This window comes from Chaetodon auriga, chromosome 8 (assembly GCF_051107435.1).
Source record: "Chaetodon auriga isolate fChaAug3 chromosome 8, fChaAug3.hap1, whole genome shotgun sequence".
Classification (NCBI taxonomy): Eukaryota; Metazoa; Chordata; class Actinopteri; order Chaetodontiformes; family Chaetodontidae; genus Chaetodon; species Chaetodon auriga.
In genome coordinates, this window is record NC_135081.1 from 4,907,533 (window position 1) to 4,926,438 (window position 18,906).

The 18,906-nt window shown below is 40.8% G+C and overlaps 1 protein-coding gene across 2 annotated transcripts in view; it reads right to left on the reverse strand.

Moving 5' to 3' along the window:
* gask1a (golgi associated kinase 1A) overlaps window positions 1-18,906 on the reverse strand; it is a 51,143-nt gene that overhangs the window by 23,263 nt on the left and 8,974 nt on the right. The window lies entirely within an intron of this gene.

Here is an 18,906-nt window from a genome sequence, read left to right on the forward strand (position 1 = left end):
GTTAACCAAAGGCTGCACTGAGATTTCTTGGCTCCAGGCATGTGGAAAGCAAATATGTTCATGAATCACCCTCTGCAAAGGGAAGGGAGTAGAAAAAACAAACTGTGCTTTGGCACATTATTCTGTTCTGTTCTGTGATATCACAATAGTGATGTGTGACCTTTTAGTGTTTATTGCCCAAAATGGAAATGAGAGAGAAAAGCAGGAATCTGGTGACAAAGAGGGAGCAGCACTAAAACATCCTGTTTATGCTGTACAAAGCTGAATATGTAAGTGGCAGAATATAAAGCTTGTGTCAGCCAGCTCTGTGTTTCCAGTAGCTTACAGCAGAATTGGACTTATCCAGCTGAGACCAATACGATTGTGACGTGCCCATAATTCAGTGCTGCCTTCTGCACGCAATGCACAGCGAGAGAAAAAGCCATATTTCACACAATATGCTGTCACTGCCCCAATATGGCTTACTGTACGCTCACTGAAGGCTCTATAAAAGTTATTTTGCTATCAGAATTCAAAGTGCTGGCCCTTTATTTGCTGTGGAGTCAGGCTGTAGACATATGATGCACTCCTTCAATCTGATGCCTTTAAACAGAGGCAGCAAAACTGCAGCTCTATGACACTGACATCCAAATAATAAAACCAAAATAAGGGCTTCAAAAGATTTATCGTGGAGTATTCCAGGGTTTGTCTTGGAAGACGTAGCTATTGCGACAGTTCCTCTATGTGACAGCAACCATCTGAACAGAAACACCAAGTAAAATTTTGTGAGGAAGGCTGGCATTTCCCACACAGACAGGGCGGCCTACACTTCATATCCAGTGGAAAGATAAACAGTAGAGGAAGCATAGACCACCTCTCGCAAAAATGAAGCTTCCTTTCACTCCCAAAAATTGGAATCATGCCCAAAACTGATGCCTAAACCAAACAATGTAAGCTCTATTTGAATGCCCCACTTTCTATCTTCACCTATAAGTAAAAGCATAGGTGAAAGACTGCTCTTCTCCTCCACACCAGGATGACCCAGATAACTGCTCCTGGCTGCTCTCCCCTCCCTGTCCTCCTCTCTTTTCCTCCATTTAGGTGAACGCAGAGTGAAGGAATGTTTCAGACCCTGGAGACGTCCTCCCCATCTTAAGAGCCGTTAACAACATTCCCAGATCCCTCCACCTGTGAAAGGATCCCATTATTCTTCCCCCGGACTGGAATGCCCTAAACCAGGCTAATAGTGAGACAGCATGACATATTATACACACTTGTAGGTACACAGTAGGGTACCAATGTGGGGCTTAGTATGTGTCAGACTCAAGGACATATCTAACCTTTTGGATTTTTTTTTATAGGCCTTAATGAATAGTGCTAATGTCCTGATATTATGGAATCTACAGTACTTGACTGAGGCAACGCAATGAAAACTAATCAGACCACAACTGCTCAAATGTGCGATATGAGCAATCACTATGAGAAGACTGGCAGCCTCGAGTGACCTCTAAATGACTTTTATATTTCACGCCACTGGGACGCATTTTACAGCAAATCTGCCTTTGCCTCAGTGCAGTGGGATGAGGATCAAGTTTACAGTCGCTTTACTTACATTTGTTTATTGCAACAACATACCATAACAGTGGTTCTAAAAGCTGCATACAGCACTTTTGAACTGTTATTTGAAGGATAATAATGTAAAGATACGCTCCTTTTTCATTGAATTGAACTTTAGGACTTACCATAGTAACCAAAGGTGTCACCAAATCAACAAGAACTGATATTTTAAATCTGCGATTATCAATCTTTTGCGTAACACACACACTGACATACATATGGCAGCGTGTTAATAATCACTTGCCTTTTTAAACATTACACAGACACAGAACAACATTAACATTCATTTGGAGCCATGTTTGTGTCCACCTGGAGAATGAACTGCAATGTTCTCTCTCCTTTTAGCTCTGTTTTGGCCTCCATCAACACCAGAAGGTAACATCTGACTCTTTAGCTGATAAATGCGGCAGTATGTTCACCAGCCAGTTGCTTTGTCTGTCTGATTTTTGGTGCTGGCTCAGTAGTGTACAGAGGGTTTATCAGAGCTTTACACTGAAAACTGCTGCCTGCTGCCGCTGGAAGTAAGGTTGATGACAATGGTGAGAGTGTGGAAACAGTGAGCTGAGAGACGCTAACAATGTTCCTTAGACTTCAGGGGAACTGCTGTCAGGTGATGATTTTCTGGGTGTTTGTCACTATGAGCGAGCCCTTTCACATTACTCACATGATCACAAGTAAGAATACGAATGTTGATTAGTGCAGCTTGAAGAATTTCAACAAACTTTATAGTTTTGCCCAACATCTCAGGTTTTAAACAAGCCTCAGGATTAAGACAATGAAGACGAACAGTAGAATTATTCACCAAAATGTCCAAAACATTCTCGTGTTCGTTCTTCACTTCCAAATAAAATGGTTTAGGAAATCTGGCTAAACCGTTGGCTTGTTTGGAACCTGTCTGATCAGCGGGCTGCTCCTTGTTCACTGTAGCATTGTTGTGTTCCCTGATCTCAGCACTCACTTTGAGTATGTTTTTATTACTGATAGAAAAAAAACAGCAAAACTACAACAGCTCTCTGCTGATGTTCAGTTACACAAGAGTCCACATTGATTCACTGCTCATTGCACTGATTCTCACCAGGATTCAACATGTGTTGATAAAAAGTGCCACATAAATGGGTCCGTGCTGAGACCTGACATGAGGACTCCACTGTTATTATCACCAAAACAAATACATGAATCACTGCATATTAATGTATGAATGTTTCACACTTGTTTACCCAGTGGTCTACCATCTCTGCTTTCATCCTGCACCTCGCTCTTTGTTAGCACTTGTATTGGCTGAGCATCGTTAATTAGTGTCCAAACATGTGCCGCTTAGTATAGCTTAGCGGGAACGTGTCGACATGAGAGTGTGTTGTTGATACTCTGCTGCCTTCTTCTGCACCTTTGTACAACAAATACACACAGCCAGGCGCAAAGGTCAACAGACAGACATGTGAACGCAGCTGGAGACGCACCCGCATAAGAAAACACTCTATACGTTTCATGTGAGGAGCCTGGTTGTACTTAAGGTTTGTGAGTTTTGACTATGCTGTCATGTAGTTTGACTGACAGAATTAATACTCTGGAAGAAAACACTGTGAAACCACATCATGTAAACACAAGTTTCACAGAGCGGAGAGGGGAGATTTGTGGGTATATGTGCAAGCAAGCACACACACACACACACACACACACACACACACACACACACACACACACACACACACACACACCGCTTACTCCTCCAGTAAGGATTATATTTCTTTTAAAGACACAAGGTTACAGACTCGAAGTTATTGTAACACTTTCTCTTGTCTTTCAAAAAGAAAAATGACACTATTTCTGGCAAGCTAAAGATATTTTCCACTTGTTATCTCTCAAAGTTCTCTTTCTTTCTGACAGGTTATTTGTGTCTTTGTTTCTCCCTCTTTGTCTGGCTCCACTCTTCTCACAGCGCTGCTCTGACAACAGCCGAAGGCTAGCACCTTCCTATATATATATATTAGACATACACACGTCTTCCCCTAATAACCTCCTGCCCGCTCCAACAGGCCAGGTGTCTGACTATCTGACAGCTCCCCAGCTCTTCTTTTTTCCTTTCCTTTCTCTTTTAATATCCTTCCTTTTCTTCTCTCCCAGCTGAGAGCGGCAGGGGAGGTATGCAGCATTAGGTCGAGACACGCAACAGGTGATGCAGCCAGCCAGCTAGCCTTAGGAGAGGAGGAGGAGGAGAGGAATGAGGAGGAGGGGTGAGAAAGTCTGAAGGCACAAAATTGTCTCATTACATGTCTGGTCTATGAGACCTTTCATCTGTTCTGGAGAAGGTATTTAGTCATCCTATTTAGGTAAAACTAGTAATATCACACCGTAAAAATACTCTATTGTAAGTAGAAGTCCTGCATTAAAAATGTTGTTTGAGTAAAAGTTTAATCAGGAAAATGTACTCCACAACTATCAAACATAGAAGCACTGAGTGCAGAAAAACAATCAATGACTATAATACTGTATTATTAAATGATCATTTGTGATGCATTAATGTCAAAGCAGGATTTTACTGTTGTAGTTGGTTGAGGTGGAGTCGATTTTTAGCTATTTTATATCGGACTCCAATTCATTATTTTCCTTATGGATTCATCTCCTGATTATTTCCTTGTAATCCGTTTGCTTGTCTTGTTTGTAGAATTTCAGAAAATAATGACGCTTTCACAGTATTTGTTTAGTCCGACCAATGTTTGGCATTTTTACATGAAAGTTGACTTGAACCCTTATCAAAACAGTTAAGATTCAATCAATCATTCAATTAATCAATCAACTAAACATTTTAGCTCTACTTGTATATATTTGAAGGTGCAATGGTAATTAATAACTAATTTATAAGAAAGCAGCATATTTGATAACATCCTCATATGTTTTGCATGTAAAAATCTTAATCCGCAAATAACTAATAACTAAAGCTGTCAGATCAATGTAGTTCTGGAAAAAGTGCAATATTTCCCTCTGAAATGTAGTGAAGTAGAAGTACAGAGTGGCATGACAAGAAAACACTCGAGCTAAATACTTCAAATTTGAACTTAAGTGTAGTACTTCAGTAAATGTACTTTGTTACATTCCACTACTGCCTTTCATCAGTCTGTTTAAAGAGACAGGACAGATAACCGCAGGAGAAATACCATAACAATGAAGCATGTTGACAAAAGTGAACATGTTCTGTCTGAAAGTGTATTTAATTCACCAGTTCAACACACCGAATCAACAACAGGAAGCTGGCCATCAGGTTTGGAGCGCATCAACTAACTATCTGTGCTGTAGCTGGTGTTACAAAGCTCAGAAGAAGAACCTGTCTAATGCTGCACTAACAAGAGGGACACTCAATGCATTCTTCCAAAGCTCAAAACTGGTGAGGTGGAACATCTTTAGAATCAGTGTAATTTGCCTAGCCAGGGTAGCGTTACTCTAATTTATATGCATTAAATTAGTACACATCATTTACAATCAGATTATATTTTGCCACACCATGCACATGCAACACCAGGCTCTCATAAATGCTCTTAAACAAATTACATTTTGCTGAATGTATATGGTGTGAATGAGACAGAATGAGGGGGATTCATCCTCTGGGCACCACAAATGTCTGTACCAAATTTCATCTCAATCTGTGTAGTATAAGACTGGATCACAGCAGTGAACCAACCAACCAACACATGCACTCCATCCCTACAGCTGCTAGCATTGCTAAAAATCATCTATGTATAGTTCAAACCAATATTATAAAAGACAAAATGTGATTCATTCAGTAATGAACACGACAGTAGGTACAAAATAACAGGTCTAACTCTAATCATCCATATAGCAGATAAATCTAAGGGGCAGAAACAAAAAGCAATGATGTTATGTTGTTTACTGATGAGTAAATGTGCAATAGAGAGCAGGTTTAACACCGTATGAATAATAAGAAGTTGATAGGAGGGCATCAGGGAGCTGTTGCTATACACTGTCGCTGAAAAGAGCCGGTAGTCAAGATTGGTTTAATAGAGCCATCAAAGCTGGAATTATGTTTGAAATTTATGAGGTCAGAAGGTCTCTGTCTGCGCTAGCTTCAATTATCAGCTAGCAAACACACACACACACACACACACACACACAGGCCCCGCTTGAGCAAAGAATATCTCTCCAACTGGATCAAAGAGGATTCACGGACTCAGAGAATAATCAGTTAACACAGTTTGTCTTAATTCAATCTGAGAGACACTCAGTCCCCTGAGAGAGATACATCATGCGTGTGTTAATGGGCATCATCCATTCACTAATAGGGAGGCTCCAATATGGAGGATACAATGTCTGTGTGTATGCATGGGTTATGAGCTCATCCATGTGTGTAACAGAGACAGAAAGAGAAACAAACACGAGACAGACATGTGCACAGTCACACCAGCATTCATAACAGCGTCGTTTTGGACTGAAATTACTCCATTTTAATGGAAATGTCAAATTTAGTGCATTAGCGCAAGTAAGTTTTGATATAGAGCTCAACTTTGGTGACCTTTGACACTCAAATTCACGTTGCTGAGCTATGGTAATCTGTCTTGAAAGTGCTGACCTTTAAGGAAATGGAGAGAACTGGAGAGACCTGAATAAAGGAAACAATCATGTCATACAGCAGCATCAAATTTTATATAACTCTGCTTTTGTATGAGAAGCAAAGGACAGAACAAAGGTATTCTCTTTGTATCCATTTTGACTCAAACAAAACAAGCCAGTATATCACTGCTGCTTCAAAATGGCGGTCCACAAACCAATGTGTGATGTCACCATGGGTTTGCACTTGGCGTTAGTGCAGGGTGTGGACGCTCTGTTGTGTCTGAAGCTTAGTCACTGCCTGTGAATATCCACGGAGCAGGTGACTACGAAATACAGACTTTTTGGCTCATTGCCAGAGTCGATCATCATCATTAGCTGGAACATCTATTGATAAGGAGCTGTTCACTCAAACGGTCAATAAAACCAGAAGCATAAGAAGAAGGATGGATGTGAGAGGGGCGGAGTAACTGCCAAAAAGGCTTAAAGTTTGTGCAAGTATCTCATTAAATGGGAGGAGGTTCACTCGTACTTAATGAAGAGCAACATTGGTCAAAGTCAAGCTTTTTTTAAAATACGCCACATGAACTTCAGTGTATCACACAGAGGGAAAAGTCTGCCAAGCATAAGTTCAAGAGTTGAAACAGGCTAAACCAATGACCGTATTTAAACTATCTCTGCCATCCATTTTTGAAGAATCTTCTCTTACCAACTGTCTTACTTACAAGAAGTCTCTCAGAACCACAAGTGAAACATAATGTGTAAGCGGTGTGTATATATCTGATAAGTGAAACATAAATAAACTGAAAGCTGAATTTGCGTTTTCATTGACATAATGCAGGGACAGTCACAGCCTTTCACTTTCAACCAGGTATCTGATTCTGACCACCTGACTGCAGTCACTTAACGCAGGAACCAGCTAAAGTCAGTCTTGTTGCTCTCATGCTTTACAGCCAGTTTAAAACCTAGTGGTGATTTTGGGGTTTAATATGTGTAGACTTGTGTAAATGTAAGGGGCATGTGGACAGTTTCAAATCCCAATGTCGACAGGTACGCCAAGTCTTTCAAACACATTGTCTGGAAACCCTGAATATATCTGCAAAAAGTGGTAGACCGACAGACAAACCAGCATTGCACTTCCTAAAACCTCATGACTAAAAAGCACATTTTCCTCTCAGTTGTGGTCTTGGGTGCACACTAAGCCAAGGTTTTTCACACCTAAATACTGAGTAAATTGCTCTCCATGGTGGATAAATCAGGAAACACTTGTGTTTTCATGTGGTTGAGGAAATCCAGCTTTCCAAAAGCTGTGATGTAAGCGTGCTCAGGGTGTTTGCTGTGTGGCAGTAACATTAAGAAGTGAACTTTCTGTTGCCTCAGTCTGTGATCAGCCAATTTGAATGTCAGTGCAGCCAATCACACTGTACAGACATGTCATATGTATGTGTAGTAACCAGCTGAGACTCAGTATAGTAACTTGGAAAACAATATGGTTTGCAAGAGCGGGGAAAAAGCAGAGATTTAGTTGTTTTCCAAGTGAAGATGGAACCTTTCAAATAGCACCTAAACATGTTTGTGTGGATGCAACTTGATTTCAGTAAACAGAATATTCATGATTATCTGGAACAATAGACACAATTTGCAAAAACTGACAGGATGGAAATGACAAAGGAAATCCTTCCAAATGCATTGTTTATTTTACAGTATGCCCATATGTTGTTTTTCTTAAAATAAAACACGTTTTTCCTTTATGTCAAGAGACTGAAGAAAAGAGGGAAAAGAAGACATGAGAGGAAAAGGAGCACAACCAAACACTAAGTATATTCAGAGGGAGATATGGACAGTGTGTGTGTGTGTGTGTGTGTGTGTGTGTGTGTGTGTGTGTGTGTGTGTGTCCCTCACCTGTCAACACTAACCTGTCAGCTGAGAGTGGACCTTAATGAAACCAGTCAGATCCTTTCTCTCTCTCTCTCTCTCTCTCTCTCTCTCTCTCTCTCTCTCTCTCTCTCTCTGTCTGTCTGTCTCTCTCGTTCTCTCTCTCTCTCACACACACACACACACACACATGCAGAGAAGAGCGCAGGAGAAGGGATGTAAGAAAGATAAAAGAAATGCAAAAGCAATGCAACAAAAGCAAATTGATGTAGCAAGAGGTAGAATGCATTCAGCAACTGCTCAAGTCATTTGCTGCTTGAGTCTGAGGATGATGACAACACATGAAAGATGAAATATAAATGAGCTGAGCCATCCACAGAGATCACCGCCTGATTCCATTCAGAGGTTTTCACAGAGGAAATAATAACAGCACTGCAGCCAAAGGAAGAGGAGACGAGGATTAAAGATCTTGTCTTACTTTATTTTAAAATGTCTGTATTTTCAATTTAAGCTTTGCAGTACAGAAGGAAAAGATGTTATTTATGCCAGTGTTTCCCAACCTTTTTTTTAGCCACGCACATATTTTACATTAGAAAAATCACAAGGCACACCACCAAACAAAAATGTCACAGAAACTATATTTATAGGATGAAAATCTAGTCTCAATTTACTTCCTTAGTGTGAAACCTGGGCCTGTTTAGTTGAACACAAAGCTGATATTCTTGCAGGAATTGAAGAAAGACACACAGGATGATTTCACCTGATTGGTGCTCTAAGCCTTAGAGCACCAATCAGGTGAAATTGGATAATCTTCCACGGCACACCTGATGATTTCTCACGGCACACTTACGTGCCGCAGCACAGTGGATGGGAAACACTGATTTATGCTGTGGCTGTAGGGTTTAAATCAACTGAAGGGGAAGGCTTGCAGGGAGAAAAAAGCAAACAAGAAACTATAATGTAACCGTAGAGTCAGCGAGTCCGCTGTGGGCAAAAACTTCTGACAAATTGGCACCATTAAAAGCATGATGAATAAGCTATTAGCAGTTCCTGTTGATGCACAGACAACTATCACTGGATCACTCAATCTGTTCACACTCGATCATTTTTAACTGAATTTGTGGATGTTTATTCATAATGGAGGTCATGATATTAAGAAAAAGTGTAAGTGAGAATGAATCTAAAACTGAGCATGTCATGTCTATGAGTTCTGATGTTGGAACACATTCTGATGCAAATTACTGCTCTCGCCTGACATCCTTCCCTCTGCACGCCCTCATCAGCTGTCTCATGGGGAAAAGGTGAGTGGAGCATACTCATTGCAGCCACACGGTCTGGTGCGCTCCGTCTACATGTGTTTGTTTGCAAACACACTGTGTTTACTGACAATAGTTTTCTGAAGTGTTCTGGAGTCACTGTAGTAATCTCCTTCATCCATTCATGTGTTCACAAAGTGGTGAACCTCTCTCCATCCTTACTTGTAAATGACTGAACCTTTCCAGGATGCCCCTTTCATACCCAATCATGATACTATCACCTGTTACCAATGATCCTGTTCATCTGTTGAATGCTCCAAACAGGGGGTTTTGGAACATTCCACTACTTTCTCAGTCCTTAGTTGCTCCTGTCCTCCTAATCGGAACAAAGACGCGTGGCAAAAAATCAGGTGTCCAGACTCATATTAAGAGGAAACCTTTCAGACAAACACTTCCACCCATCATGCTCAGCAACATCCAGAGTATACAGAAGAAAGCTGATGAAGTGCCAGTATGCAGTACCTCTCTGACTACCATCAATCCTGTCTGATTCACCCGGCTCACAGAAACTGACCACAGCTCAGCTGTTGACCTGGAGGGCTTTATTTTGGTGAGGGTGGATTGCAATGTTAACCCCAGTAAGAGCAAAGGAGGTAGTGTGTGCGCTTCCATTGATGACAAGTACTGTAGCCAAGCTCAAATCACAGTGCAGCACACAATCTGCACAAAAGACATTGAACTTTGAGCAATCAACCTAAGACCATACCTGCTCTGTCAGTCTTTTTGTTGTCTGTATTGCACCCTCAGCTGATGTCAAAGAAGCTGCCAGCACTGCACACAGTCTAATAGCACAGGCTGACGCAAAGTCATCCAGTATGGCAGAGCTGATATTAGACAATGTCAATCTCTGCAATCTGACTGAACTTTTACCAGCGTGCGATCAATATGTGACATGTCTTGTCTCTGCAGGTTGGCTGCCTTGACTGGTGTCATGGGAATATGGAGAGGCTCATGGCAAGACAGTGACATGGCTGGGAAGCTTGGACCATGTTATGATTTGGTTCTTGCTTGTGTATCCAAGCCCCCTGTGTTGGGAAAAAACATGGAAAAAGAATTCAAGTGCTACACCAGTGAGGTGACCGCAGCCTTGAGGGACTGTTTTGGGATGTCACATTGGACTTATGTTAAGATATCAATAATGCAACGCTTGCCGTATCAGGATACATTTATTTCTGAGAGGACTTAACTGTTCCCAAAAAGACAGCGAAGCTTTACGATGTAGAAAAACACTTGTTGCTGCAAGGAACATGTCTGTGCCTGAGGCTGGAGCATCTGCTGCAGTGTAAATAGGAACGTGACTCCAGACTGTTAGAGTCTTGTCATTTAAGTTGCGTGGCTGGCACCTAGGACAGAGCACCGGGAATACAAAGTGTGATGCAGTTACTGACAAGCCCCTGGAGAAGAGTGATATCTTGTGGAAACAAGAGACATTAGACTAACCAAGACTTAGATAAACTTAATTCTTTTAACGAGGAATTCTATGAAACAGGGTAGTCCACAACAGATTTAAGCATGGGAACAGTGCGTGGCAGAATACCTGAGGGGGTAGTTGTTTCTTGGCATAAGAAATATGATCCACTAATTAGTGCTAGAGATGGCATATAGTAATCAAAGTACTAAATAACAAGTAATGTTAAGTGTCTACACTCCTTATGAATGTTACCAAAATGAGGATGTATATACCAATAAGCTTACTTTCATAAGTTCTATCATTAGAGAAAGTTCATAAACATTATATCATTGGTTATATTGGTTGTTGGTGATATGAACACTGATATTTCAGATAATAACTCCCTTTTTGATCAGCACTTAATTCAATTTGGTCAAGACATCAAGTTGGCCCTTTCCAAAGTGTTGTTGCTGGCAGACAATCTTCTATGATTTGGTCACAACAGACACAAACCTGTCTCAGTGATATTAAATGTTGACAGTATAGCTGAGTTGACCAGTTATGATGGAAAATTAGGTTGGTCAAGGCTAACAGATGATGCCTTTTGGAATTTACATTGATATTCCACTTGATGCTATTCTGTGTGGCAACATTAACTTTAAGAACCAAAACCACATGAGTTATCTACGTAAAACATATGATACAATTTTGAATTGTCAAAGGAGTGGCTGTAAATCATTCTGCCAAGTGAGGGCTAAACAACATCATTTCAGGACAGGATGGAACGAACATGTCTGAACTCCATTTGGAGGCCAGAGAAGCTTTTAAAAATTGTGTCTTAGGAGGAAAAGTGAGGCATGGCCCAGAGTGTGAACACAAAAAACACACAAATGCTAGATTTAAATACGTTGTACCCTTTATTAAAACAAATGAGCAGGCCATGAGGGAAAACTCCACAGCCAAGGGGCCTCAGCAGAATAATGTTTATGAATTCTGGAAAGAAATTAACATTATCAATAAGAGTGAGATGCCCTTGCCATCCAGTATTGATGGGGTTTCTGGGTCCGAACATATTGCTGAACTGTGAAGAAAACATTTTTAACTGTGTTAGAAGTGATGAATTTCATGTTGGTGATGTTCCTAATACTGATGGTGCAGGCATTAGACCTGCTGAAGTGTGCTAAACACAGCACAGATTTGTGCATATATACATCGAAGGAAGTTGAAAGTATAAAAGACATAAAACTACAGTATTTGTGCATTTCCTGCATGTGACAGAATTAATCATGGTGATGACTTAGTTGTCCTGTCTCGTGCTGACTTACTGCAAATGCTCAGAGTCTGCACAAGTCATTGTGTGCAGTATGGCATCACATGTAACTCTAAAAAGTGGATCAGCAAAAGCAGAATCATTCTTTATGGCTGACCAAAAGCTGGTGAACAAAGTAAAATATCTGGGTCACATCATCAGGAACGATCTATGTGATAATGATGATGATGATGATGATGATGATGATGATGATGATGTGCAGCACCAGTGTTGCAAACTGTATACACAAGCAAACAGGCCAGCAGACAAATTTCATATACATACAGATGAGGTTAAAACAGCCTGCTGTACTCCACTCTGCACAGCCCATCCATGATGCAGATATAGCAAAGCAAAATGAAAAGGCTTCAGGTCATATTTAATAAGTCGGAAATAAATTTGAATCGAATTTACCCCAATAACAAATCTTGGGTCACCCCAGACCTGAAAGAAATGAATGAAATGAGAGCATCAATATCAGTCTCATGTCTGTAAGCTAAGTAGAAACATAAAGAGAGTAGGCAGAGGCATACAGTTAGTCTGGCTTAGTCCACTCCACTTTTCAAAATCCTGTTTTTGCGCCACCTTCGCACTTACTGTTCATTTGCCATAATGCTGACACACACATCAAGGTTTCCTTCAGCTATTATGGTGCTCTCACAGCGATAAGCTTTGCCATCAGTAGCTAGCGGGTAGCAGTAGCTGGTTGGGGCTGTCTGATGTTAACATGGAAAATCTGCAGCCTCTATTTAGGGTTAAAAAACGACCTCTATCGGCACATTCTTCAGAGAAAAATAGTTTAATGTAGGTTTTGATTTACAGATGATAACGTGCAATTCTAACCTCCTAAACATATGCTAGTATTGAACATCAATCAAAGATGAGGCAATTGTAAAGTTCCAAAAACAACATAATCTATCATTAAGTGTCAGGTCTTTATCAACAAAACCACATGTGTATGTGCATAGCACTAGTGCATCAGTAATACAGCTATTTAATTAGCATTTACACAGAAGACATGAAGAGCATTCATCAGAACATATTATTTTGTAAGATGATATATATGCTGGAAATACTTAAGTCTATCGGTATATTTAAGAACCCCTGACTTCATCTTGTCCCCCAAACTTCTGCAACCAAACCTACACCCTTGAAGCTTGACTAACAACATCCTGACTCAAGCTTCATATTTAACACAGAGACATGAGACCGTAATCAGACTTGTCATCTCACTAAACCTTTAGTGTTTTAACTGTTTCAGCACTCATCCATAGCTCAGTGCAGATGCTTTACTGGCTCTACGGCTATTATCACATTAACTTTGTATTTTTTTATGTAAATTGAAATGGATTTACTGGTTGTGAAGCACTGAATTCAGTAATTATTGATATTTTTCAGTATCATTCTGCAGTCAAGTTTTTAGTTTCATTTTACTGATGAAATCCAAATTATAGAGTGACACTGTATATCAAAACAAACCTGGTCCTTGGGTATCTATTCATGAATGCACGATCAAAACACAATTTTCACCAAAATGCCATCACATCGCCTCATTGTCTCATTTCCATTTGCATGCAGCTGCCATTTTATTGCACCTTTCCACCCAACTTTGCATCACACATGCAGTGCTATGTGTGATAGGCACAATGCATTCCAAGGTCAGACCCTGACGACACAGCTAAAAGCTTTTGAGATTGCAGCTATGAAAGACAAGAGGATGTGGTATTAATTTATCTAAGCCACTGTAGAGAAGGGACAGAAGTAAGCAATATTGTACTGGCCCAAGGGCCAACATGCCTGAGGCAGATGAATCCATCAATAAGCTGTGAAATAGCTGAAGTAATATGAACCGATATGATGAGCATACACACACAGGAATGAGCGGTCACACAGCTGGAAATGATGCATGTAGGCAGTTACACGTGTGGATGAGCAAATGCACTGGCAAGCATGTGGTATGAAAGCACACAGCATGAACAGCACCCTGTAGTGCTTCCACATTTCCATAGAGCACACTGATTTATGGATTTCAATACGGTCCTGTAAATATGCATGTATCTAATGATTTTTACAGTGATCACGTCTGAAGAAGAAACCTGACACTGGTCTTCCTATGGAGTGAAATGCAAGCAGTCCTCTGTCCTGCACTCCTGTCAGCAACTTTCTCCTCTGGAAAGCAGCCGTTGGATCAAATGGCAAAGGTGAAATCTTACAGGGATTAAATCAGATGGGGATGTTCTTTTATGAGGAAGGTTAAATGTTTCTAGTGAAGAGAAATCTCTGGAGACGGAAAAGAAATTCATTTTTCAAAAGGTATTACTGTTCACTAAACTATACTAGTCTATGTTAAAAATCAGGTTTTGATCACTTTTACATTATTTAAATCTACTCACATAACCTCTAGACGTTATGCCCAGGAGAAGCATCCAATCAATCAATGCAATCCCCATTTCAGGCAGCTTTCATCTCAGCTAGCTCAGCCTTTGTACTGACCAGCTTCCCATTCTACATTCTTTAAATCACATACCATCCATCGGGGGCGTTTAACTACAATTCAACGATAGCTCCCCACACATTTTTAGGTGCCATGCCATTGTTCGGACAGACCATTATTCTGATTCCCTACGCAAGTTTTTTCCTACCTGAATTTCACAAAGACTTGCCCCGTTCTGCATTTGACTGACTCGAACCCCGACTTTTTTTCTAGCCATCTAACCAACCATCTAACCCTTACCATAACCAAGCACACTAGCCAAGCAGAGGGACAATGGGTGGGACATTTTTTTCTGACAATTGGGGTTTCGATATATTGGGCCATCGGAATAACTGGCAGTCCCCCGGTTGGGGGACTTGCAAGGCATAGAGGAGTACAAGTTAACAACCATGATAGCTGCTCTTTGAGGCGGTACTTAGGCATGACAATGCTTTGAGCTAAATGCTAACATCCACATGTTAACATGTTCAAAATGACAATGCTAACATGCTGATGTTTAGCAGATATGTTTAACATGTTCATGATTACAGTTTAACTTGTTTGTGTGCTAATATTTGCTACTTCGCACTAACCACAATACAAAGCTGTGGCTGATGCAAGTCATTAGATTAGGATTAAAACTGGACCCGATGATGGTGCGAGAGGAGTCAAGGCAGAGGTCAGGAACAGCTGGTTTATGACTATTTGCTCCAGCTCACAAGGCTATTCATAAATAGAAAAAAGAGAAAGATAATATAACAAATGCAGTATGCTGTTACTACCTCTTTTGTGCAGGTCAGATGCAAGCTTTTGTAATGTAGATTTTGCATCATAGATACCTATAAAAAACATTACTGTCACCACCATGGATGGTGATTCAAGATTCAAGATTGCTTTTATTGTCATTGAGCATGGCCATGTCAATGAAATTTGCATGGTGAAGTGAAATGCATTCACTATTTATCAGAGGCGTGTGTAACAGTGCAGTCTTGACCTCTATGACCCATTTGGTGGCCCTGCTGGGATTCGACGCTATGAATTATCATTTACATAGACATTCATATTAAATGTACATGTAATGTAAGTGTTGACTGATGGATTCTGCACACACACCTAATATATCAGCAACTGTCCGGTGTTGGGCAGACAGTGGTCATTTGGAAAATTTTAACATATCACCTACACACATACTCCAAATAATGTAGTAATCACAGATGGTTTGACAGAGACAGTTTGTGAGAATGCATTGAATATTTTCTATCAAAAGTATGCAGAGAGGGCCATATCCAAAACATATGGATATAGGTAGCTGGAGACTGACAATATGTATCGCAGACAGAATCAGCATCCTCATGCATTCTATTCTAGATAGCAATGAAGAACCTTAACACTGCGGCAACCCGTGCCTAGCAGAGATGAAGGAGTGAATCTGCCACAGACACTCATCCCATGTCATCTTCAATTTCAAAATGTAAATCATCCTCCCATAGTGTTTAATAGTGTGCACTAAGAAAGGGTTTAGTGAGTGGATGACATTATACAAAAAGGGAGATATATTATCCATACAATAAAGAATGGTGGAATAATGGATTTCCTGCTGGAAAGGATTGAAATAATGAAGCCAGAACTGAACTGCTCTCGAGCTTTTGTTATTGCTGTTATTATATCTACATCTACATCAACATCTCTCGCTCTCTCTCTCTCTCTCTCTCTCTCTCTCTCTCTCTCTCTATATATATATATATGTGTGTGTGTGTGTGTGTGTGTGTGTGTGTGTGCGTGCGTGTGTGTGTGTGTGTGTACATATACATATGTATATATATCACCTTTCATACAAGCATGCTCAAAGTGCTTTACAACAAAGACATCACAAGCAATGGGTAGACATTGGAACAAAAAGGAAAACTACTAACTTAATTTTAACAAAGGTGATCTCGCTAGGGGTAAATTTAACAAAGACAAGCACTGAAAATCAAATTGGACTATCCACTGAATACCTAAGTATACAGGACCATCTGAGGCAACCTTAAATGGAAAATTATGCAGTGGGTAATTTCTTGCTGCCAGATTTACGGGTAACATCTCACCTTTGACCAAATGAAGTTTGCAGTCAGCTATGCAACCAAAAGTGGTAAAAATAATGAGAGCTGTTGGAACTAATACTGAGGGGTCAGAGATACACACTCAGAGATCATGTACATAAAGCAAAACTGTATATTCAACACCATATCTGAGTACCCCTGTAACATGTGGATGTGGCTGGAGAGCCACAGCAAGTGGCTCGATGGCAATGGTGAATAAGAGGGGACTCAATTGTTCAGCCTTTCAGAGTGGAGCAGTGGAGAGGAAAATATTTGTGTGATAGTGGTTCTAATAGAAGCTGGGGGTGAAGTGTGTGGAAAAGAGACATGAAGCTCTACCAGAAGTTCAGTCAAGTAGACTATTCTTTTGCATGCGCAGGCCTGTAGTTTATTTCTCATACCATCCCGTATTCGCTCCTCTAAAGCTTGCTCATTCATAATTTCTTTGCGGTCATTGTCTGGAAGCGGTCAATTAAGATATCAGAGGTTCCCATCTATCCAGAAGCACAGTGACACACCTTCACTGTAAGTCTATCATCTTGGGGATGTCTTTTTAAATATGACTCAGGTCTTTCATGCTGCCGTTATCCAAGCCTCTCCATTTCCCCATCACTGCCCAGTCTTCACAGATCCTCAGCTTCTTCATTTCATCATCCTCATCAGTCTATCAGTCAACAGAGTCAGAAGCCACCGCTCCCAGTGTGTGGACTGCAGGGGGGTGGGGTTTATCTTGCTGCTGCTCAGGACGATGCCTCTTGATTACAAAATCTCCCTGTGGAGTCTAAGTGCCAAAGACTTTCTGATAAGGCTTAATTATCACATATCATCTCTCATAATAAACAATTATCTTTACTTCATTCACTTGTGTCTCCTGATTGAAATAAATTTGTCGCCCACCCAAAACAATCTTCTGTGGGTACAGAAAAGATAACCCAACACCACTCGGTCAAAGGCCTTTTCTGCATCAAATGAAATCTGGATCTCTGGTGTGACTGAGGCAGAGGAGTTATACAGGATATTAAAGAGCCTCCTCCGATTGAAAAGAAATATCTACCATGATTAAACCTTGTTTGGTCTGGAGTGATGAAGATGAGGGAAGGACTGGTTTCAGACGCATGGCACCCTTCATACAAATTAGTGAGATTGTAACTTTCATGAGAGCTGGCAGGGGTTTAGAGGACATGAATGATTTGTTGAACATATCAATTATGACTGGGAGTAATGTATCAAAGAATAAAACTTAACTGGGAGTCCATCTGGCCCTGAACATTTCCCCATTTGCATGGCTGATTATCAAATGTGTGCATCAATCGGCCTGGTAGGGTTATCTTCAGTACAGCCAGGAACAGAAGACCAAACTTAATACTGGGACCTGAGTCGAGTTAGTGTAGTCAGCAAGACTAGTTTCTTCCGTCTGAACAGGAGTGGGGAGGACCGGGAAACTTCGACAGCGCACTGAAAAATTTCATTGTGGACATGGAAGTCGTGGATCCTTATGATGAAAGGACAGTCCACTTCTCCCTCCTTGGGCTTTGTGTGGAGGTAGCAGTGGGCTCAGTCAAGTAACGGCATCTCATCCCACTTCAACATCTCTCTTGCCAGCTGTGCAAAAGAGTCTGTCAGGCGAGGACCCTCCACACCTTCTGGAACTCTGATCAGACAAATATTACTTCTCCCTGACCTTCCCTCTAACTCCTCACATTTGTCAGTCCGTAGCTGAACCTGGGCTTTCAGTTCACTGCTGAGTCCACCTCGGAGAGCTAGCTGCAGTCGTCTGTGCACATACACACAGTTCATGTATGGTGTGTTCATGAACTGCTGTCATAGACCATAAACTATACAATGCAGTCCTTGCTTCACCAAAGAAGACCTTCTGCAGGTGAAGGTCAGAAGACAGGCAATCAATCCTCCTGTGCACATTAACTTTCATGGACGCAAGCATTGATTCAAGCCTTTCCCAGTCGGGAAGGTTAGCATGTTATCATCTGACTTCAGCTGGGAATCTGGGTCAGTTGAGGGTGAGGTTTTGGGGAGGCCTCCTCGTGAAGTATCTGCATTAGGGCAAGCAGAGGCCATGACTGACTCAAAAGTGCAAAAGGTGGTCTAAACTTGTGCCAATTACCAAGTCAGCGTCTAGCTGGTGAACATAGTAGAGCACTTTACTATATCAGTACAGCGCTGACAGAGTATACTGTAGTGAATTATATAATATCCTTAATACATTCTGGACACATTATACAGTAATTCAGACAGAGTAAGAAATGGGAGTAAGAAATCTAGAAATATATTTTTCTGTTTGTTTGTGTGTG